Source organism: Coenobita brevimanus, chromosome 63 (assembly GCF_032717465.1).
Source record: "Coenobita brevimanus isolate Jiangsu-jjx chromosome 63, ASM3271746v2, whole genome shotgun sequence".
Lineage (NCBI taxonomy): Eukaryota > Metazoa > Arthropoda > Malacostraca > Decapoda > Coenobitidae > Coenobita > Coenobita brevimanus.
In genome coordinates, this window is record NC_137016.1 from 17041594 (window position 1) to 17062719 (window position 21126).

Here is a 21126-nt window from a genome sequence, read left to right on the forward strand (position 1 = left end):
CTAACTCTACACTTACGACTAATATAGGAAGCTGAGAATCACTATGCAATCTCTGGCAGGTCACGTTTTAACACCCACTGTGGGAGTGAACACTCATGTGGATAATGTGTATTCTCCAGGAATCCTCAGAGAGGCCCACAGCTCAAGACTTCCCACAAGGTAATTCATACACAGCCTCGGACTGTCTCTGCGGAGTTCTCAAACTTCCCCCTTAACCTACAGTACTTATATTAATATCAGGCAGCTGAGAATCCTTGTGCAAACTCGGGTTCGTGTGTCCGCAGACACAGCCTCAGGTTACCTCTGCAGGTTCTCGAACTTTCCCCCCTTAAATTTATGGTATACATGTATGTACAAGCCCTGGCTATACTGTGTCCTGTGGGGCCAACGGGCGAGATGTTCGCAATTGCTTGTACACTTTTAACTGGGAACCAGGCTGGTCCTCGGATTACTCAAATCTCTGAGGCCGCCTATCTTATGGAACCCAGTATACAACAGTTGCTAGTTAGTAAGCAGTTAGTAGTTGAGACATCAGGTCTACACCCACATTACCACTTCCTTGTCTCTCAATTGACTCAGAGATTACGGGTGTGGTTTCAAATGGCACAGGAAGGACATGTCCCCGAATAGTGGTACTTTGACACACACTGCAGGAACACACAAAACTATCTATGTCTCGTCCCATCCCTGGCCAGAAAAAGTCAGCTCGGATATGGCCCTGGGTCTTCCTTTTGCCCAGGCGACCTCCTGAGGCTGAACAATGACCCCATTGTAACACTACTAGGCGGTACTTGGCGGGAACGACAAACTGCAGTCGAACCTCGCCCACGGGTGTTCGTGTCTCACGGTAGAGCCGTCCTTGTTTGCGAAGGAACTTGGCTCGACCTCCCCGTGAATACTTTATCACCCTACCCTTTTGTTTCTTTCGCACGGCAGTTAGTGTCGGGTCAGAATGTTGTTCTTGAACAACAATTTGGCTACACATCAGATCTTGCAGCGATTCAATGGTCACTGGGGTGACACAATCTGGAGCCTCAGCCATGGCTCGTGTTACTGTAGCCGAAGTCTGAGTAGTATCATCTTTGGTGCAACTATCCTTAACACCGGGAATATTGCCTATGATTAGGACAAATAAAGGTTCTGGCATGACAACTGCGAGTGTCGTACCAGTATAAAATGGAGATGCCACCTGGATACATGCCTCAGGAAACAATCTCACTGATCCATCAATAAGGTTTGCATGGATCTGTCGACCTGTGTACTGCTCAGGCCGAACTAAACTCTGCTTGACAGAGCAACCTGAGGATCCATTATCCCTCAGGACCTTCACAGGAATGTCTCCCACAAACCCTGGCTGAACAAGGAAGGTACTGTCACCTGTGGGAGGGGCTGTGGAGGAAGCAGCTAGCCACTGATTAGGCTGCTGAATAAATGATGCGGTAAACATAGTGCACTGAGAATTTGATACTTGAGGGGTCGTACTCACTGCCTGTGAAGATGGAACATTGGCCATCTGTGGAGGGGGGTTCACTGTCACTGTGGGACTAGTGAACTGTGGGGGAGTACCCGTACTGGTAGGGATGACCACCGTGCTGCTGCTGAGGAATGAAGGCTGCATTTGCTTCCTGCCTCCAATTCACTTGAGCTGGTGGTGAAAAGGATGGTCCTGACAGTCGGTTGTGTGGCTGATACTGCTGCTTGTTAGGGTACCTGTTGTATCTCTTCCACTCAGGTTTCTGAGTGTTTTGCCCCTGGTCCTTCCACTGCGGTTTTGGACCTTGGCCATTATTCTGAGAATGGCCTTGTTGGTGGAGTTCAATCTGAGATGGATTCCCAGACTTGGCAGTATCTTTTCTGCTGTTCCAGGTGTTTTGCTTGTGAGTTTGATACCCGTATGCAGTGAAATATGCGTCAGCCTTTTTCACCATTTGGCTGGCATCTCCCACCTGGTAGATCTTTAGCTGAGCCACTAGTTCAGTAGGCCACGACTTTTCTAGCTGCGTGCACAGCATAAGGTCAATTATCCCCTCACGCATGGAAGGAGTTTCATCTTTCTCCATCCACTCATCTAAGAAAGCAGTGAGACGGTCGAGGAACTGAACAGCTGTCTCCTTGTCTTGGAGACGAGCTCGCATGAACTGAACATTGGTGTCGTCTACTGTTTGACCATACGCCTTAATGAGTGCAGCTTTCATCATCTCATACGTGAGATTGTCTCCACGAATTCTGTGGAGAATATCGAGGGCAGGGCCCTTAAATAAACTAAGAAATTGGAGCCGCTTAGCTGCCTCATTGAGCTGGTAAAGTTGAGCCATGTCTTCAAATCGAGCTATGTATGGCTCGATTCGCTCGCCATCTTTGTATGGGGGAAGCTTGATGTGTGGGGTCGCCATAACATGTGCAGGGAGAACGCTCGTGGAGCTTGGACCAACTGCACCAGATGTGTCTGAAGCCAAGGAATCTCGCTTGAGCTTCAGCACTTCAAGTTCATGTTTTTCGCGTGCTTCTCGCTTGGCACGTTCGTGTTATCGTTCTATCTCACGTTGTTCACGCTCGTATTCGCGTTGTTCTCACTCGTATTTGCGCTGTTCTCGCTCGTGTTCGCGTTGGATTCTACATTCATCAAGAGCATCTTTCTCATGTTCCTGCTCGTAATTAAACCGTGAGAGGACGTAGGTTTGTATATTTTCTGGGTCAGTGAGGCCCATATCTTTAGGTTCCTGTACATAGACACTGGCTGCCATGATGCTAGCTCGATCTAAATAACTAGCAACTCAGTACTGACTGTGATTTTTTTTTTTTTTTTTGCAGAGATGCGAATAATAAAAAATAAAGAATATAGGCATAGGTTAGTGGTGACCAGTTTTATCTAATTAAACTGTTAAAGAAAGAAAATTAAACAAACAACTAACTGTCAAAACTATTATGTAAATTAATAAAAATGAATCAAAAATCACCAGTAAGGTAGTGCCTATAGACTTTAATGATAAATACCTAAATATGAGCGAGTGAGTATTATCTCGTAAATAGCTTTAAAGCTAGGAGTTAATATCCTGGCCAGGTCACCAATTGTCACGGGGTTTTTAAAATAAAGCAATTATTAAATAATAATGTTCAATATTACTGAAGAGCAGGGACAATGAATTGTCTTGCTAAATCAAGCAATGATTACTTTATATGGGCCCGCTTCGCCGACTCTCTCAGAACGAGAATTTATAAACTTTCTCAACAGTACACAGCAGGGACTAATTGCTCACAAATGCTGTTTATTAGTACTGTTAGCTTCTGGAGAAAGTGACTTCACCCCTGACAATAAATAACTAATACTATTAATAATATCAGGTTCTTACTGATGCGTAACTCCTAGTAGGTACAACGGATTTTAAGCTTAATACAACAAGACTGGCGTAAGTACCAGTTATGAATAGCAAAACATTTATGCAAGCTAGGAGCTATAAGGGAAATAAGCTTAACTGTGGAGAAATGAAACACGAGTTTACATTACATTAAGCTCGAGAAAAAGAAGTGTTAATTTTATTGATTACAAAGAAATAAATTTAACGTTACATTTCAAATGAATTCAAATAAAGAGATCGCGCTCACTCACTCACTCAAAAGCTAAATTCTTACGCCTAGAAAAAAAAAAAACATGCGGTGCAGCCGGCCAGCATGTGAGGAAACGCACACTTAACTAAACTCTTAAACCTAGGAAAATACGAAAAGGAAATACTGGTCAATGAATGTAGTGTATCACCAAAGAAGGGTGGGAGCCTGGAGAACTGTAGTCTAGTGGAGTCTGGGTGCTAGCTGACCTCTCACTCTCTCACTGCTGGAGCACAGAACCTTACTCCATCATGACAGACACTTGACTGACCAACTCGTGGGAAAGACGGGAGTGCTATGGCTGCATGTTTAACGGCTACAGTGAGTGAAACGCGCCCAAAACAAATTGCTCAGTGGAAGCGCTAATGCCTTGCACAAAGACGATCACTTATGGCAGTGAAAAATTGATCTGAAAAGACTCGCGACCGAACGAGCGGTTAACTGAACGATAAACTGGGACTCCACTAGAGTTTGCGGTTTCCCACAAAAGCCAATGTCACTAGCCGACTCGTGAAAACTAGGGCAGGAATTGAGGGACGCTTGTATCACTGGGCAGTAGAGCCACCAACTTATATCTGTGCCACCGCGTGAAGGCGATCCCTCCCCAGCCCCCCAATAATACGTTAAGTAGAGGTAACAGGATTTTTAAGCACGCCTTTATATTGAAAGAACAAGAGAAAGAACTTTAGGAGGGGTTTATAAATTAAGTAGGGGGCATCGTAGCACCTCGTCATAATCGATTTATTTTACACATGGCACAGTAACACCCGCCTGTATGTTGTTTATATCTTTTATATGTGGACATAGTTTGTATTTGTAACATACAAGAGGATACTGAGCTGATGTATGCAGAATAAATTGGTAAAGAAGAGGTTCTACGAAGACCCTTATGCTACTTCTATTATCAATGCCAACTCTTTGTAAAACACGTTTGTCCAAGTCACAATCTTCGCCTAGAATAAGACCCATAACACTGACATTTTATCGAAGTAACCAAGTTTGCTATACGGCTGATTGAACAGGGAAAGGAGGCCAACAGAACTTGTCTAAGAATATGACTGGCCAGAGCTTTGACAGTGTTAATTCACGAGGCTCTGCTAGCCAGCGACGCCGTGGCAGCGTTGGTGGATATTCCCTCGTGGTGGTGAGGCCCGACCAGCACAACACAACCCACCGTGAAGTTTTTTTTTTTTTCTGTCTATCTATCTGTCTGTATCTATTTATCTATCTCTCTGTCTGTCTTTTTACCTATCTGTCTTTCATTATTTATTTTTTCCATTTATTTATATATTTATTTATCCATTGTTTGGTAGGTGTTCTGCTCTTCTTCACTGTCAACCTCGTTACTACATAACACCTGAGATAAATGTCATTTTCTTAGCACCGGATCACGTTGTTTAGCCCGTGAAATCCTGAATAAAATCGTCTGAAGGCAGCAAGAGAAATATACAGAAGACGTCATCTTTGTGAAGGGATTGTTCACTAATGCTAGTTCTAGTCCTTTAGTTATATGTTTTCTTTAATTGTTTTCTTATATATTTCCCTTCCTCTTTATGTTTCCTTTTCAGCTGGACGGTTTATACGTCGTATTCTTGTTGGCTTAGAGGCTGTGGTAACAACTCTTCTGCCATATACTTCTGCCTGTTGCACCTTATTTTCCTTCCGTGCTTAACTATTTTTGCTGGAGAGGGACGCACTCATTTGGTGGCGCTGATATAACACTTATACTCAAATTATACAGCAGCTCGGACTTCCCTGTTCCCCGAAAGAATGGTGGACAAGAAAAGGCAGCTTAAGCCTGCAATCCACTGGGTTCACGTTTCAGATGAGCCTGGGGACGCGGCAACAACGTAATTGATTCAGGCCATTTTGTTGATGCACATTGTTACGGAACAGAGAGAGATAATGAACACATCAAGTGAGAATCATAAAATCACTACTGTCCCGCAAAGTTCCAGGTTCAAAACAAAAGACTTAGGTAAAATTACAAGTTAAAGTTTAATGCTCAAACTAACAACTAAACATTCAGGACTCATAAGGATAATGTAATGGCAAAACAGGTCACATATATGGTTAACTGCAATAGCCTCTATTAACACGAATTCAGCAAGAACAAATTTATCTAAGTCAGCCCTGATAAAATGAGAGAACCGGATAATGCTCAATTAAAGCAAGATATAATATTATTACAGATACAAAATATTACTAATACTGGCTGACAGTATGGAACCAATATGAATCATAAAAACTTTACCAGGCTTACGAATTAACGCCTCAGGCTATACAGTACAAGAAAAATGGTAATAACACTTATACTCAAATTATACAGCAGCTAGATGGCTGGACACTTCCTGAGCACTCACAAAAATAATAATATACTGTACAGGGAAGGACAGAGATGTGAACAGAATGAGGAGTAGATCTAAGTGGCAACTAATGCAGAGACTGAGCTCATTATATAAGGGCCGGCAGAGCCTGATTCAACTTGCAAGAAGGATGCCCAAATGAAGGCATAGGGGACAAAGAGCCGACAATCCTGTTCTGAACAACAGAAAGAACGACTTACTCTACTATAAGGGGGAGAAGGGGGGAGTGAGATAGAACACGTGAGCCTGGTCACTATGGAAGCCACGTGGCGAATCGTGAACAAACATGCAGCATACTGTACTTTTCGATCATACAAAGGATGATGCAGTCATGAACAAAACTGTATCATAAGTTAGAATTATACAAGGGATGATGAAATCATAGGCTATGTAACAAAGAAACAGAAATTTACAAAGGAAATTTCTTATTACTCTAAAACAATCTGTCTAAAGTCTAGATAAGCAATCTGCAATAACATTTTCTTTCCCCTTGACGTGTTGTATGTCTAATGAATACTCCTGAAGAAGTAGACTCCATCTTGTAAATCTCTGATGTTTCTCTTTAAACTTACTAAGGAATTTCAGTGGGTTATGATCAGTATAAATGACTATGGGGTCAAAACCAGAACACAAATAAAATGAAAAATGCTGTAAACCCAAAATCAAGGCCAAAAGCTCTTTCTCAATAGTTGAGTAGTTCTTTTGAGGTGGAGTGAACTTCTTACTGTAACAAGATACAGGGTGTTCAATACCCTGATCATCTTCTTGCAGCAAAACAGCTCCAGCTCCTGTATCACTTGCATCAACAGCCATCTTAAAAGGCTTAGCAAAATTTGGAGTAGCGAGCACTGGCTGACTTAATAGGATAGCTTTAAGTTTACTGAAAGAGGATTCACAGTTATCGGTCCAGAGAAATTTAACTCCCTTTTTCAGTAGGTCTGTAAGTGGTGATACAAGAATTGAAAGGTTAAGAACAAATCTCCTGTAATAACCTACCATTCCCAAGAATCTTTGTAGCTCTTTCCTACTTTTAGGTCTGGGAAGATCACTTATAACCTGAACCTTAGCTCCTGGTGGTGCAACATGTCCATCACCAATTACGTGCCCAAGGTACTGAACTTTTGCTTGACCAAACTCACACTTTGATAAATTAACTACAAGATTAGCCTGAACCAAACGCTCAAGAAATTTACTGACATGGCATAGGTGATCTTTCCAGTTGTCACTGAAGATTAATACAACATCAATATAAACAACACACCCTGCCAAACCCTCTGTTACAACATTCATGAGCTTCTGAAAAGTGGCTGGTGCATTCTTCATACCATATGGCATTACAGAATATGCAAAAGTCTTTCCTAGTGTTACAAAACATGAGATTTCCCTAGCACGTTCAGTCATAGGTACTTGCCAGTATCCCTTAAACAAATCAAACGTACTTACGTACCTAGCCTTTCCGAACCTGTCTATGCAATCTTCCACGCAAGAGAGAGGGTGTCTGTTTTGGTTATCTGATTAACATGTCTGTAGTTGATGCAAAGCCGCTGTAAACCCCCTGGCTTAGGGACTAGAGTGACAGGAGAACTCCACTCACCCTGACAGGGCTCAATCATCTTGTGGTCCAACAGGTAGCCAAGCTCCTTCTGGATGAGAGGAACTTTCACTGGGTTCACATGGTAAGGAGGCAGTTGAATTGGCTTTGCGTCTCCAACATCGACATCATGCATCAACACAGTGGTTCTTCCTGGAGTGGCACGGAACACTTGCGGGTACTCTTGCAGTAATGCCAAAAACTCCTACCTTTCCCTGTGAGCTAGATGAGAAAGCTTAGTCTGGAGATCATTCAATGATATCAGGATTCATCCCCAAACTATCACTCAGGCACATACTGCACGGGAGAGCTTCATTTGCAGACTCTGGTGGAACACCTACAGTGAAGACTGGGTTATTTTCGTCCCGCCTGTGATATAACTATAGCATGTTGATGTGACAAAGTTGCTTGTTTTTTCTACGATCTGGTGTGGCGATGAAATAGTTGACATCACTGAGTTTCTTCTCAACGAAATAAGGACCACTAAACTTGGCTTGAAGAGGTTGCCCATGCACTGGTAGCAGAATCAAAACCTGATCTCCTGGCTGAAAGTGGCGTAACCTGGACTTCTTATCAAACCAAGTCTTCATCTTCTCCTGAGCAGTTCCTAAATTCTCTCTCGCCAGCTGTAAAGCAGTGGACAGCCGTTCTTTGAACTTCATCACATACTCCAGCAGGTTGACGTCATCTTCCTCCGACAGCCAGCATTCCTTGAGTAGCTTAAGGGGTCCTCTTACTTCATGGCCAAACAGTAGTTCAAAGAGTGAAAAGCCCAGTGATTCATTTGGAGATTCTCTTGCGGCTAATACAACGAATGGAAGACCTTTATCCCAGTCTTTCTGATGTTCCAAACAGTATTTCCTGAGCTTCGATTTGAGTGTTTGATGATATCTCTTCAACGCTCCTTGGGTTTGGGGATGGTAAGCTGAAGACGTGATCTGGGTGATGCCCAACACCTTCAGAGACTGCTTGAAAACATTGGACATGAAATTACTTCCCTGGTCTGACTGTACCTCCTTGGGCAGACCAAACTTTGTGAAGAACCCTAGCATTTCCTTAACCACGTTCTTTGCTGAGACATTTTAAGTGGAATGGCTTCAGGATAACGAGTAGCCATATCAATCAGGGTCAACACATAAGAAAATCCTGAAGAAGTCTTAGGAAGAGGGCCCACAATATCCACCAACACACGGGTGAATGGCGCCTCAAAAGAAGGAATGGGAACTAGAGGTGCAACCTTTTCAGTCTGATTACACTTCCCCACAACTTGACAGGTGTGACAAGACTTACAATACCAGGAAACATCTCTGAAAATACCTGGCCAGTAGAAGTGTTTCAAAATGCATGCGACAGTCTTCCTCACTCCAAGGTGTCCTGCCAAACTGGAATCATGAGCCACTCTAATGATATCCTGCCTACAAACACGAGGGATGACAACTTGCTGTACAACCTCCCATTCACAGTCGCTGATGCTGTTGGGGGTCTCCACTTCCTCATAAGTACTCCTGACTTTATATAATAACAAGTAGAAGCACCACCTGACTCTTCCTCACTGCAAACAGAGTTTGCTAGACCTTTCAACTCAGGGTCAGCAACCTGCAAATCAACCAACTCTTGACGAGACAAATTATCAACACTACGGGGTACTGCCTCATCTGGTGAGTGGTCCAAATTAGCAAGAAAAGTGTCAGCTAGGATAACATCATCATCATCATCATTATCCTCTGAGTCACCAGTAACTTTAGACTTAGCCCTAGTGACCGTACATGCAGAGAACACATCAGGGACACCACAGTCCTGGGTCGCAGTCACTGGTTCACTAGACAACTGAGGAGCTAGACACACTTGACTTCCACCAATATCATTTCCAAGTAAGAAAGTTACACCTGACATTGGGAGTGTCTCAACCAACCCAACCATAACGGAACCATTAACAAAACCAGACTCTAAATTCACTCTGCACAGAGGGACGGAGAAGTAAATATTCCCTACACCTTGTAAGATTACAGTTTCATCAGAGGAATTAACATTAGAGCCTAGAACACTGGTCAGCATAAGGGATTGGCAAGCACCTGTATCACGATATATTTTAACTGATTTCCTGTCATTACTGTCCAGAGGACTGACAAAACCATCAGACAGGAAATTAGCACATGAACTCTTGAGAGTGTCACCCACGTTACTACTCAAAAGAGGAGCTTCAGCATGAGAATTTAATTTACTCCTCAATGGAGGTTCAGTTATCTGGATTAAAGAATTCTGGGAACTCTCAAGGGTGGACACTAGACCAATTGACTGAATATTTAAAGACTCATTTTTGTTAACATCACGCTGTCTCCTGAAACATTTCTCCGTAGTATGACCAAGCTTACTACAATAAGTACATTTACTTTTCTGAAATCTAGAGGTGGAGCTAGTATTTACTTCCTGAAAAACATCATCTTATTCTCTTTCCTGTTACCTGTACTCTGAGTAGAGGCAACGTACTTAATCTCAGCTTTCCTTTTTTCTTTAGAATATCTCTTGTGAGTGAGAACACATTCATCAGCTAAAACTGCAGCATCAGATAAATTGTCTATTCTTTTCTCATCAAGATATAGGCTTACATCTTTAATAATACACCTTTTGAAATCCTCCAGCAAAATCATCTGCTTAAATTTATCAAAATCAGAATTTACATTCTTAGAATTTAACCACTGCTCTAACAGATCTTCTTTGATTTTTGCATACTCAACATGGGATTGCTTATCTTGCTTATAAGTTCTCCTAAATTTCACTCTATAGGCTTCAGGTACAAGCTCATAGGCCTCAAGAATCAAGCTCGTAACTACATCATAATTATCAGACTGATCCTGAGGCAAAGATGCATAAGTTACTTGAGCTTTACCGGTGAGAACACTCTGAAGGAGTACAGGCCAATATTTTTGGGCCAATTAAAACCTGTAGCTACCCTTTCAAACAACTGAAAATACTTTGTTAAATCAGATTCATTAAAAGGAGGGACAAGTTTAACATTTCTAACCACATCAAAATCATCAGAGCTAGATGATCCAGTTCCACCTTGTTTCATGCGATACTCATGGTCTGCCTGAATCCTAGCAAGTTCAATTTGTGTCTCCTGAATACGAGCCTGAGACTCAGCCTCCTTAGCACATGCCTGAAACTCAGCCTCCTTAGCACGAGCCTCCTGCAGGGCTAGCTGAAACTTAGCTATTTCATTCTGCGTTTGCTCATCTGGAGGAGTTACATTAAACAAGCTTTTATTAATCATGCCAACAATTTGATCTTTAAAATGACGAGACTGAACAGCAATTCCCAATTGTTGAGCAACAAGCTTAACTTCTTTCTTTGTTCTGTCTTCTACATCACACACTGTTTGCACATTTGACAAAATTTTTTTGGCTTCATCAAGAGTAGTAATAGTAGACATCATGAATAAATCACAGTCACAAAATATCAAGCAATATCCATATAATAATATTCTGAATATCCTGATAAGAGGTCTCCAAATTAAAGTTACGGAACAGAGAGAGATAATGAACACATCAAGTGAGAATACTAAAATCACTACTGTCCCGCAAAGTTCCAGGTTCAAAACAAAAGACTTAGGTAAAATTACAAGTTAAAGTTTAATGCTCAAACTTACAGCTAAACATTCAGGACTCATAAGGATAATGTAATGGCCAAACAGGTTACATATATGGTTAACTGCAATAGCTTCTATTAACACGAATTTAGCAAGAACAAATTTATCTAAGTCAGCCGTGATAAAATGAGAGAACCGGATAATGCTGAGTTAAAGCAAGATATAATATTATTACAGATACAAAATATTACTAATACTGGCTGACAGTATGGAACCAATATGAATCATAAAAACTTTACCAGGCTTACGAATGAACGTCTTAGGCTATACAGTACAAGAAAAATGGCAATAACACTTATACTCAAATTATACAGCAGCTAGATGGTTGGAGACTTGCTGAGCACTCACAAAAAAAATAATATACTGTACAGGGGAGGACAGAGATGTGAACAGAATGAGAAGTAGATCTAAGTGGCAACTAATGCCGAGACTGAGCTCATTATATAAGGGCCGGCAGAGCCTGATTCAACTTGCAAGAAGGACGCACAAATGAAGGCATAGGGGACAAAGAGCCGACAATCCTGCTCTGAACAACAGAAAGAACGACTTACTCTACTATAAGGGGGAGAAGGGGGGAGTGAGGTAGAACACGCAAGCCTGGTCACTATGGAAGCCACGTGGCGAATCGTGAACAAACATGCAGCATACTGTACATTTCGATCATACAATGGATGATGCAATCATGAACAAAACTGTATCATAATTTAGAATTATACAAGGGATGATGAAATCATAGGCTATGGAACAACATACATAGCATACACGGGGAAATAAAGGAGTAATAAGATAAATCAGTTATGATGAGTCACTGGATTGAATGGAATAAAACGGAAAAACAAACTCGCACAAAATAAATACCCCCCAAAAAGTAAATAAATAAAAAAGCACTGTGCTGGGTTGTGATGGCCGAACCCACCCCCACTACAGAATAACCAGATGCCTTGCCATAGCATCTCCGGCTGTCCTGGCTTCAGTACGTCATCGATTTGAAAAGGTTAATCATTTGATTGTGCTGATTTTATGTAATCGATTCACTGTATTGACCAATTTAATCTTTTGGATACTATCTATCTATCTATCTATTGCCAGACGCCTCAATCCCGTTCAGGGTGGCCACAAACAAATCGCCTCCACGTCGCCCTGTCCCCCGCCATTTCACTGCCCTGCTCCCAACTCACACCCTCCTCTGTCATATACCTCTCCACTTCATCCCTCCATCTCATCCTCGGCCTCCCCCTCCCTCTCCCCCCCTTCACCTCACTCACATACACTCTCCTATTTAGTCTCTCACTCTCCATTCTCTCCACATGGTCAAACCACCTCAGTGTATTCCTCCTAACGCTTCCTATCACATCCACATCCACACCACAATGCTCCTTTATATCCTCATTTGTCAGCCTGACTCTCCATGTAACTCCACAATCTCCTCTTAAATAACTCATTTCCACTGCTCTCACTCTTGACTTGTGTCCTTCCAACGACATCCAAATTTCACTTCTATACGTTAAAGTTGGTATCACAATACTGTCATGTAGTAACATTTTCATTTCCATGCTCACTTCCCTGTTTCTTCTCACTGCTTTCAAGGAACCAGCAACCTTTCTTCCCTGCTGTACCCTTTCAAGCACTTCACCCTCCAAATTTCCATCCTTACTCATCACACTACCCAAGTACTTAAACGTACTCACATTTTCCGATTCCTCACCACCCAATCTCGCTGTACATTTTCTGACTTCACCTCTCTCAAAGACCATCACTTTACTCTTCCCTACATTCACCTTTAGATTCCGTTTCTTACACACTCTCCCAAACTCATCCACCAAGTCTTGCAGCTCCCCTTCGTCTTCACTCAACAACACAGTATCATCTGCAAACAACAGTACAGGGAGTTTCCAAACACTACCCTCTCTCACCAGGACCACTCCAACATCCACTACCCTACCTTGTACCTCTTTTATTACCCCATACATGTAAAGAATGAACAACCATGGAGACATGAAACATCTCTGTTTCAACCCAACCTTCAAAGAGAAAAATTCACTTAGTTCACCATCCACACGCACTGCAGCCTTAGCACCATCATACATATTCTTCACAGCATTCAACAACTTCCCATCTACTCCATATATTCTTAATACTTTCCACAATCCTTGTCTATCCACTCTGTCATATCTTTCTCCAAATCCATGAAAGCCGCATACAACTTCTTTCCCTTCTCTCGAAACTTTTCCACTAAAGATCTAAGAATGAATATCTGATCTACACAACCTCTTCCTTTCCTACAGCCTCCCTGTTCTTCTCCGACTAACTCCTTTGTTCGTTCTCTAACTCTGTCAATAAGTATCCTACCATACACTTTTCCTATTACACTAAGGAGACAAATGCCCCTATAATTACCACACACTTCTTTTTCCCCTTTTCCTTTGTACAAGGGAATAATTATACCTGACTTCGAATCTTCCGGGACTCTACCTTCCTCCCAGGCCAATCTGCACATCTTCCACATCCATTCTACTACTATCTCTCCCCCATGCTTCAGCATTTCACCACACACTCCATCAATTTCTGGGGATTTCCCCAATTTAACTTTCTTCATTGCTTCCACAACTTCTATCCTACTGATTTCTTCCTGTCTTCTCACCTCCCTTCTTCTTCCAGCCATTCCCCAGCCACTTATACTTGCATTACTTCCATCCCCTATGTTCAACAATTCCTTAGAGTGTTCCCTCCATCTGCTCACTTTTTCTCCCTTCTCCACTAGTAATCTACCATTTTTTCTTTCACTCCCCTGGATACGCTGGGTTTATATAATCTGATTTACCTGTAATGAGAAAGGTAATCATATGGCTTTTGGCTGCAAGAATGTTTTGTGATCTGTCTGTAGTCGGATGATTAGAAACAAATCCTTGATAAAATTGTGTACGATTCTTATGTGGGGGGAAGTGGGTGCATCTACAAGAAGATAAAAAAAAAAAAAAATCATGATTTTTCAAAGCAATATTCTCTTTGGATTAGGGTTTACACTTCATAACATTTCCTCCTATATCAGCGTTTCTTAACCTTTTCCGACCTCAGCACCCCCTGTAATAAGGTCTCAGTCCAGCCAGCACCCCTTTACAGCTAGTTACTGGGACTACAGTTGCTACATTACTGCAGGGTTAAAGTAAGTGAAGTGAAGTACTGCCGAACAGTTTATTTTATATATTCTCAAAAAAACAAAACAAAACAAGGATACCACTACTAAGCAAAATCAATAAAAAAGAAAAAAACAATAATGCAGCATTTTCCAGCACCCCCTAAAATTGACTTCAGCACCCCTGGGCGTGCTAGCACCCCAGGTTAAGAAAAGCTGTCTTAAATGATGAAATCTACATGGTACGCCTTAAGGTTCTCTTGCAACCTAATTGTGATATTAATTTTGTCATATTTTTGTTTATTCTGAACTATTATTCACACTTAAGAAAAAACTCACGTATTACAAGGTTTAATAAAACCTATATTAAACCCATCAAGGTCAGTAAGGTATATTTAAGGTGAAAAAAAAAAAAAAAAACTGGATGAAGCTAAAGCTCAGTTAAAATTACGTGGCCGTGTTGTGTTGACCGCCGCCACCCGCCACCACGAGAGGGACACCACCAGCCCGGCCATGGCGTCTTGGAGCCGTGATATCGTTAGCAATGGACAGTTAATAACGTTTATTCTATAGTGGTAATTTTGCTGCTAAGCATTGGCCTCCCGTTTTATGTTAGTGGTGACATGCAGATAGTAGTTGTTGTTGTTGTAGGTCAGTAACAGTAGTAGGGTTGCTGCCGCTGTGTTGTTGTTGCTGTAGCCACAATAGCTCACTTGGCCGTGAACCAGGCACACTGGGTTGAGACGTTTCTATAACCAGTTATATCGGTGCCATCGCGTGAAGGTACTCCTCTTCAGCACCACGTCGATAGTAAAGGGAAATGTATAACATACCAAGGAATAATAAGGCGTAGCTTGCAAGAGAGATTACTATGCAAGAAGTGGGAATATTTCTATGCATTGTTGCATCTAACATGCACTCCCCAGTCGACATCATACGTATAATTTTGCATTTCTCCAGTCATTATTATACATACAGTTTACACTAACCTAACGTAACCTAACCTATACAATACTGACTAGAGTAGTACTTATTATATGAATACTCATGACTGGGGCGTGATTTTTATACGTATAATTATGACAGGGGAGTGCTTATAATAAGTATATTTATGACTGGGGAATGCCTCTTATACGTATAATTATGACTGGGGAGTGATTATTATATGTACTGTATGATCATGACTGTGGAGTGCCTATTATACGTATAATTATGACTGGGGAGTGCCTATTATACGTATAATTATGACTGGGGAGTGTTTTTATACGTATAATTATGACTGGGGAGTGATTATTATACGTATAATTATGACTGGGGAGTGATTATTATATGTATAATTATAACTGGGGAGTGCTTATTATACGTATAATTATAACTGTGGGGTCGAAATCCAGGGGAGTGCAAATTACACGCCACACCCGGATGGCAAGCTTTGGCGTTTCTCAGATGCCATCAATCTCAACCAATTACCTTGCATCCTACGACTTTATATTCTCTTTAATTTATTTATAGGACAACTAACCTAAATTAGATTGTATTGCATTTTGACAGTGCAAGTCTCTTGAACAAGTGGTCTCCGGTGCACAATATATATTGAAATGTGACTAAAATTACGGCCTTATTCAAACATTCGCGTAATCTTACCTCCTGTGCTTTCCTTTTCCTATTTTTTACTATACTCGTCCCCCTCTACTTCACCCTCTTTTTGGTTTCTCTATTATAAATTACCCAACGAACAAATATATTAAGAATATAGCAGTAATGTTAAATACCCAAACCACACACACACACACACACACACACACACACACACACACACACACACACACACACATACACACACACACACACACACACACACACGCACACACACACACACACACACACACACACACACACACACACACACACACACACACACACACACACACACACACACACACACACAAGTAGAAGTATAATTGAATATTAAAGAAAATATTTTTTCACCATATTTTACCAATGTTATTATCACTTTGAAGCAAGTATTTTTCTTACCGATTATTTCCGTTAATCATATATAGCCTATATCAGGCCTTCCCGGACAAGATAATGTAACCGAAAGTTTTGTACTATACGTCACAACCAAGTTACTGATTTATTACTCACGGGCTGTAAACCCGGTTTAAGAGATGTGCAGTCGTCGGCAATTTGATAGAGTGTTTTTTCTTTCTTTTATGTAAGACGTGTTATTTATTTTCTATGTAACAAGCGCAGTATTGGTCTATCTTCATTAAACAATAATAAGTGTAAATTCATTGCAAAGATATGTTCATGCTGGATAAACTCGGTCCGGATTGTGCAGTAGAAGTTCCAAAATTGTATCCCTCGCCCAACTGTGACGGCCGAGTCGGTAAGGTTCTGCTGATCCAACCGTGGCGGGTGAGATCGAATCCACCCCCGCACAGGTGAAGCGAGCTGTATCCGTACAAGGAAAGAGCTGGGCTGCCTGACAACTCGAGAATTAGAGTTGGACGAAGGCATGGTTGGTTTGCCTGTCTGTTGGCAGGCTTCGTTGGCTGTTTGTCTGACTGCTTGTCTTGGTATGTGGTTTGTCGTCGTTGGCGTGGTTCGTTGTCTCGGTTGGTTGGATGGTCACGGAACGGGGAAGGCTTGACCCTTCCGGGAAATGAGGAAAGGTGTCATCTGGGGTCCGGGACCTGGGTGCATCACTAATCACGGAACGGGAGACTGGCTGTGATCCGGGATGTGACGGCGTGTGTTGGTTGGTTGGCTTGATTGGTTGTTTGTCTGGTTGATTGCCTTGGTTAGTTGATTGCTTGCTTTGCTCGGTTGGTTGGTTTCATGGCTACGTTGCTGGATGGTCACGGAACGGGGAAGGCTTGATCCTTCCGGGAAGTGAGGAAGGGTGACATCTGGGGCCCGGAACCTGGGTGCATCGTGAACCACGGAACGGAAGACTGGCTGTGATCCGGGATATGACGGGGTGTGCTGGTTGGTTGTGTGGCTTGGTTGTCTGGTTGCCTATCTGTTGATTGCCTTGGTTAGTTGATTGCTTGCCTGGCTTGGCTGGTTGTTTGGCTTGGTTGCTGGATGGTCATGGAATGGGGAAGGCTTAATTGACCCTTCCAGGAAGTGAGGAGGAGTGTCATCTGGGACCCGGAACCTGGGTGTACCATGAATCACGGAACGGGAGACTGGCTGTGATCCGGGATGTGACGGGGTGTGTGGCCCAGATGACACCCCTCCTCACTTCCGGGAAGGATCAAGCTTTCCCCGTTCCACGACCATCCAGCAACCTAGCCAACCAACAGGCAATTCCAGTCAATCAACTAACCAAGCCAGTCAGCCAACCAACACACCCCGTCGCATCCCGGATCACAGCCAGTCTCCCATTCCGTGATTGTCTGGCTTGGTTGTCTGGTTCCTTGTCTGATTGACTAGTTTCGTTGCAGTAAAAGCTCATCACTCACAACCCATCATCACTCATAGTTCATCATCAAAACGGTCCATCATCATTCATAGTCCAACATCACTCATCATAACCCAACATCACTCGTACGCCATCATCACTTGTACCCCATCATCACTCATAATCCAAAATCACTCATAGCCCATCATCACTCTTAACCCAACATTATTCATAACCCAACATCACTCATAGCCCATCATCATTCATAGTTCGTCATCACCCATATCTCATCATCACTCACAACCCATCAATACTCATAGCCAATCATCACTCATAGCCCATCATCACTCATAGCCAATCATCGTTCATAGCCCATCATCACTCACTACCCATCATCACTCATAGCCTATCATCACTCATAGCCTATCATCACTCATAGCCTATCATCACTCATTGCTCATTATCACTCATAGTCCATCATCACTCATAGCCCATCATCACTCATAGCCCATCATCACTTACATTTTTCCACTAAAGAAGACGACGGATACTAAGATGCTTTGTTTCTCAGTCTTTGGTGCCAGTGCAGACCAATTCTGGATTCGCAAACTCGGCCACACAGTTGGTTGTGACTCTGTTGTCTACGCTCTTTTCTGGCCAGGTTCCGAACTTCTACAAGATGAATGGTTCCTTTGCTGCAGAGGACTCGCCATGGTTTTCTGTCAGAGGTTCTGGTTTCAAGATCTTTTGGTATGATGTTGCATTACTTTAGAGTTGTCCTTATATCATCTTTTTATATCTTTTTCTGTCTCCCTGGGTTGCGAGGTGCTGTATACAGAAACTGCCCGGGAAGGAGGTGCTCAGGCATGTGGATCAAGTGCCCGACCCATCGAAGCTGTCTTTTAGTCAGCATGATTTCTATGCTGGTTGAATCTGACCGCTGGAGAATTTGTGAGTGAAGGAGTTTATCCACTCATGTGAGTCCTAGGATACTCTGTAAACATCAGATGTGAAACGACTCAAGCTGTTTGATTGTCCAGGATTTAGCATCGTATAAGAGGGTGATGAGGCATGCAGCTGTATATATTGATATCTTCGACTCTATTTTCAAGATGGTGTTTTCAAAAACTCTGGATCTGAGACCCCCAAAAGAGACTAAGGTCTGGTTCATTCGTGCAAGGACTTCTGCACCAATGTTATGTTCATCCAAGGTGGGTAAAATTCTCCACCTATTTTGTTTTTACGCCATTCATCTGAAATGGAAGAGGCTCTGCTACACTTTTTCTCTGAGATATTATTTCTGTTATATGGATTCTTGGGTATTTGCAAGGACAGCAGTCATCAGTATATTGCAGCTCTAGGAAATGAGTTGTTCTAGTCTTTGATTGTGCTTCAAGACGTCTGAGATTATATAAGTGACCATCTACAGTAGACAGAAGTGGATTTTATAGTCCATCATCAAGGTTCACTTGCTAGTGATGTAAAAGGGTGACTGCAGTGAGATAGATACTGCAGATTACAGGAGCCAGGACTCGTCCTTGCTTTACACCCACATCCATATTGAAAGGTTCAGATTTGCTTCTACCTGTCGTTATGTAGGCTTAGACTGATGTTCATCAATTTCAGTAAGGTGAACCCTTTAATGGTCGGGACACCTTTAGTACACATTAAAAATACACTTTATAAAATGTTTAAAAACGTAGGGAAACCACAGTCCCAAAACCCACAGGAGAAACTTCGACACAGTTAAGCATATGTAACCTACAATACTGTACCATGACTAATTTTCGTGCTGCGTCATACATTCAAGCTTTGCGTGGGTGAGGTTTATTAAACTGCAGTCGTCCAAAATCATGACAATTTTCTTTTTGTGTGCACTTTGTTACAAGATAATGTCACTTACTGAAGGAAAAAACTTAGGGACGGGGTATGCTTTCCGTGCCTGTGCATTGTGCCTGTGTTTCGGCACCTAGCCATCCCTGTATCTTCACATTTGTATAAAATTCATTTAAAGGCTTAATTGACCGATTTTCTGTAGCCTTTGTGTTAGAAACCAACAGGTATATTCAACTCAGAAGAGAGTTGTTGTAGAGAAAGCATCCAGCAAGTGCAATACCCATGTCTTAAAGTCGATTTAAGACAGAACATTTGACCTGGTCCTGTAACTTCCATCTTTAATGGGTTTCCCTTGCTTTAGATAGTTCGGACCTGAATGATCATCATCCCCTTAGCTAAACATGGATATTTTGATTTAAAAAAGTAACTTGGCCGTGCCCCGTGACCTTGATCTCTGACTTAGTGTTCTCGATTTATAATCATTTAATCGGGGACTGACCTTAACCTTTCCACCAAACATAATCAAAATAAAATGAACACCTTTTGAGTTAAAGGGCCGAAAATATTTTTGTCATATCCTGTGACCTTTGCTTTAAATCAGCTGATTCAAAATTGAATCCCCGTACCCTTTCCTGACACCCAGCCATTCCGTCAGGTTTTACGTAAATCAGATAAGAATTCGCTGAGTTGATCTTGCCCTTGGCCTATGAAGTACTGTTTCGACCATTTTTCCTTAAGTTTCATTTTTTATTTTGATGTTCCTAAAGTAACACTCTAAGTCTGGTGTACTTTCAATGAATAGTTCATTCCAGAAAGAGGAACAACAGAAAACTAATCGAACCATATTCTTATCACCTTCAGCTACGCTGCTGGACGTAAAAATACGACTAAAAGTTTTGGGCTAAATGCGTCAGAAATGCAAAGTGACATCCATTTTCTGAGATGTTCGATGCTGCGCCCTTAGCGGAGGACGTAATAAGCCATATTTTATGCCACCATTCCCGCCGATTTCCCAAATTCCCTGCATACATTTGTCGGCTAGTGCGATGTTAGGGTACAGTTCAGTATGCTGACGTCATTTACTCTTGTCATCGCCAAACGATTTCATTCATTACACGAGCCCATTCTTATCGGAAGTGTTTTTGAAGGATACATTCTATCTCCTCATTTCGAAGGTTCAGCTTAATAAAACTGTCTGGGGCCAACAATGATGAAAAACGCATCAGCGTTCTGAAGAGAATATAAACTATCGGAGGTCTCTTAAGTGAATAAAATCGTCTCTCAGTAACTGTGTTATCACAAGTTTATGCCACCTTTTCATCGGATTACCAAAATACCAAACAGATTTGTCAGTATGTGCAATATTTGGCTATATTTCAGTGTGATGGCGTCTTTTATTGTAGTTACCGCATTTCGTGGAGCAAGTAAAAAATAATGAAGGCTGTATTTAATCTTACCAGTTCATAAAGTCCCCTCACCTATCAAGTTTAGTGTCTCGTTATTTTAATATAAATAGTGTGGTGGTGGCAAGAACAGGAT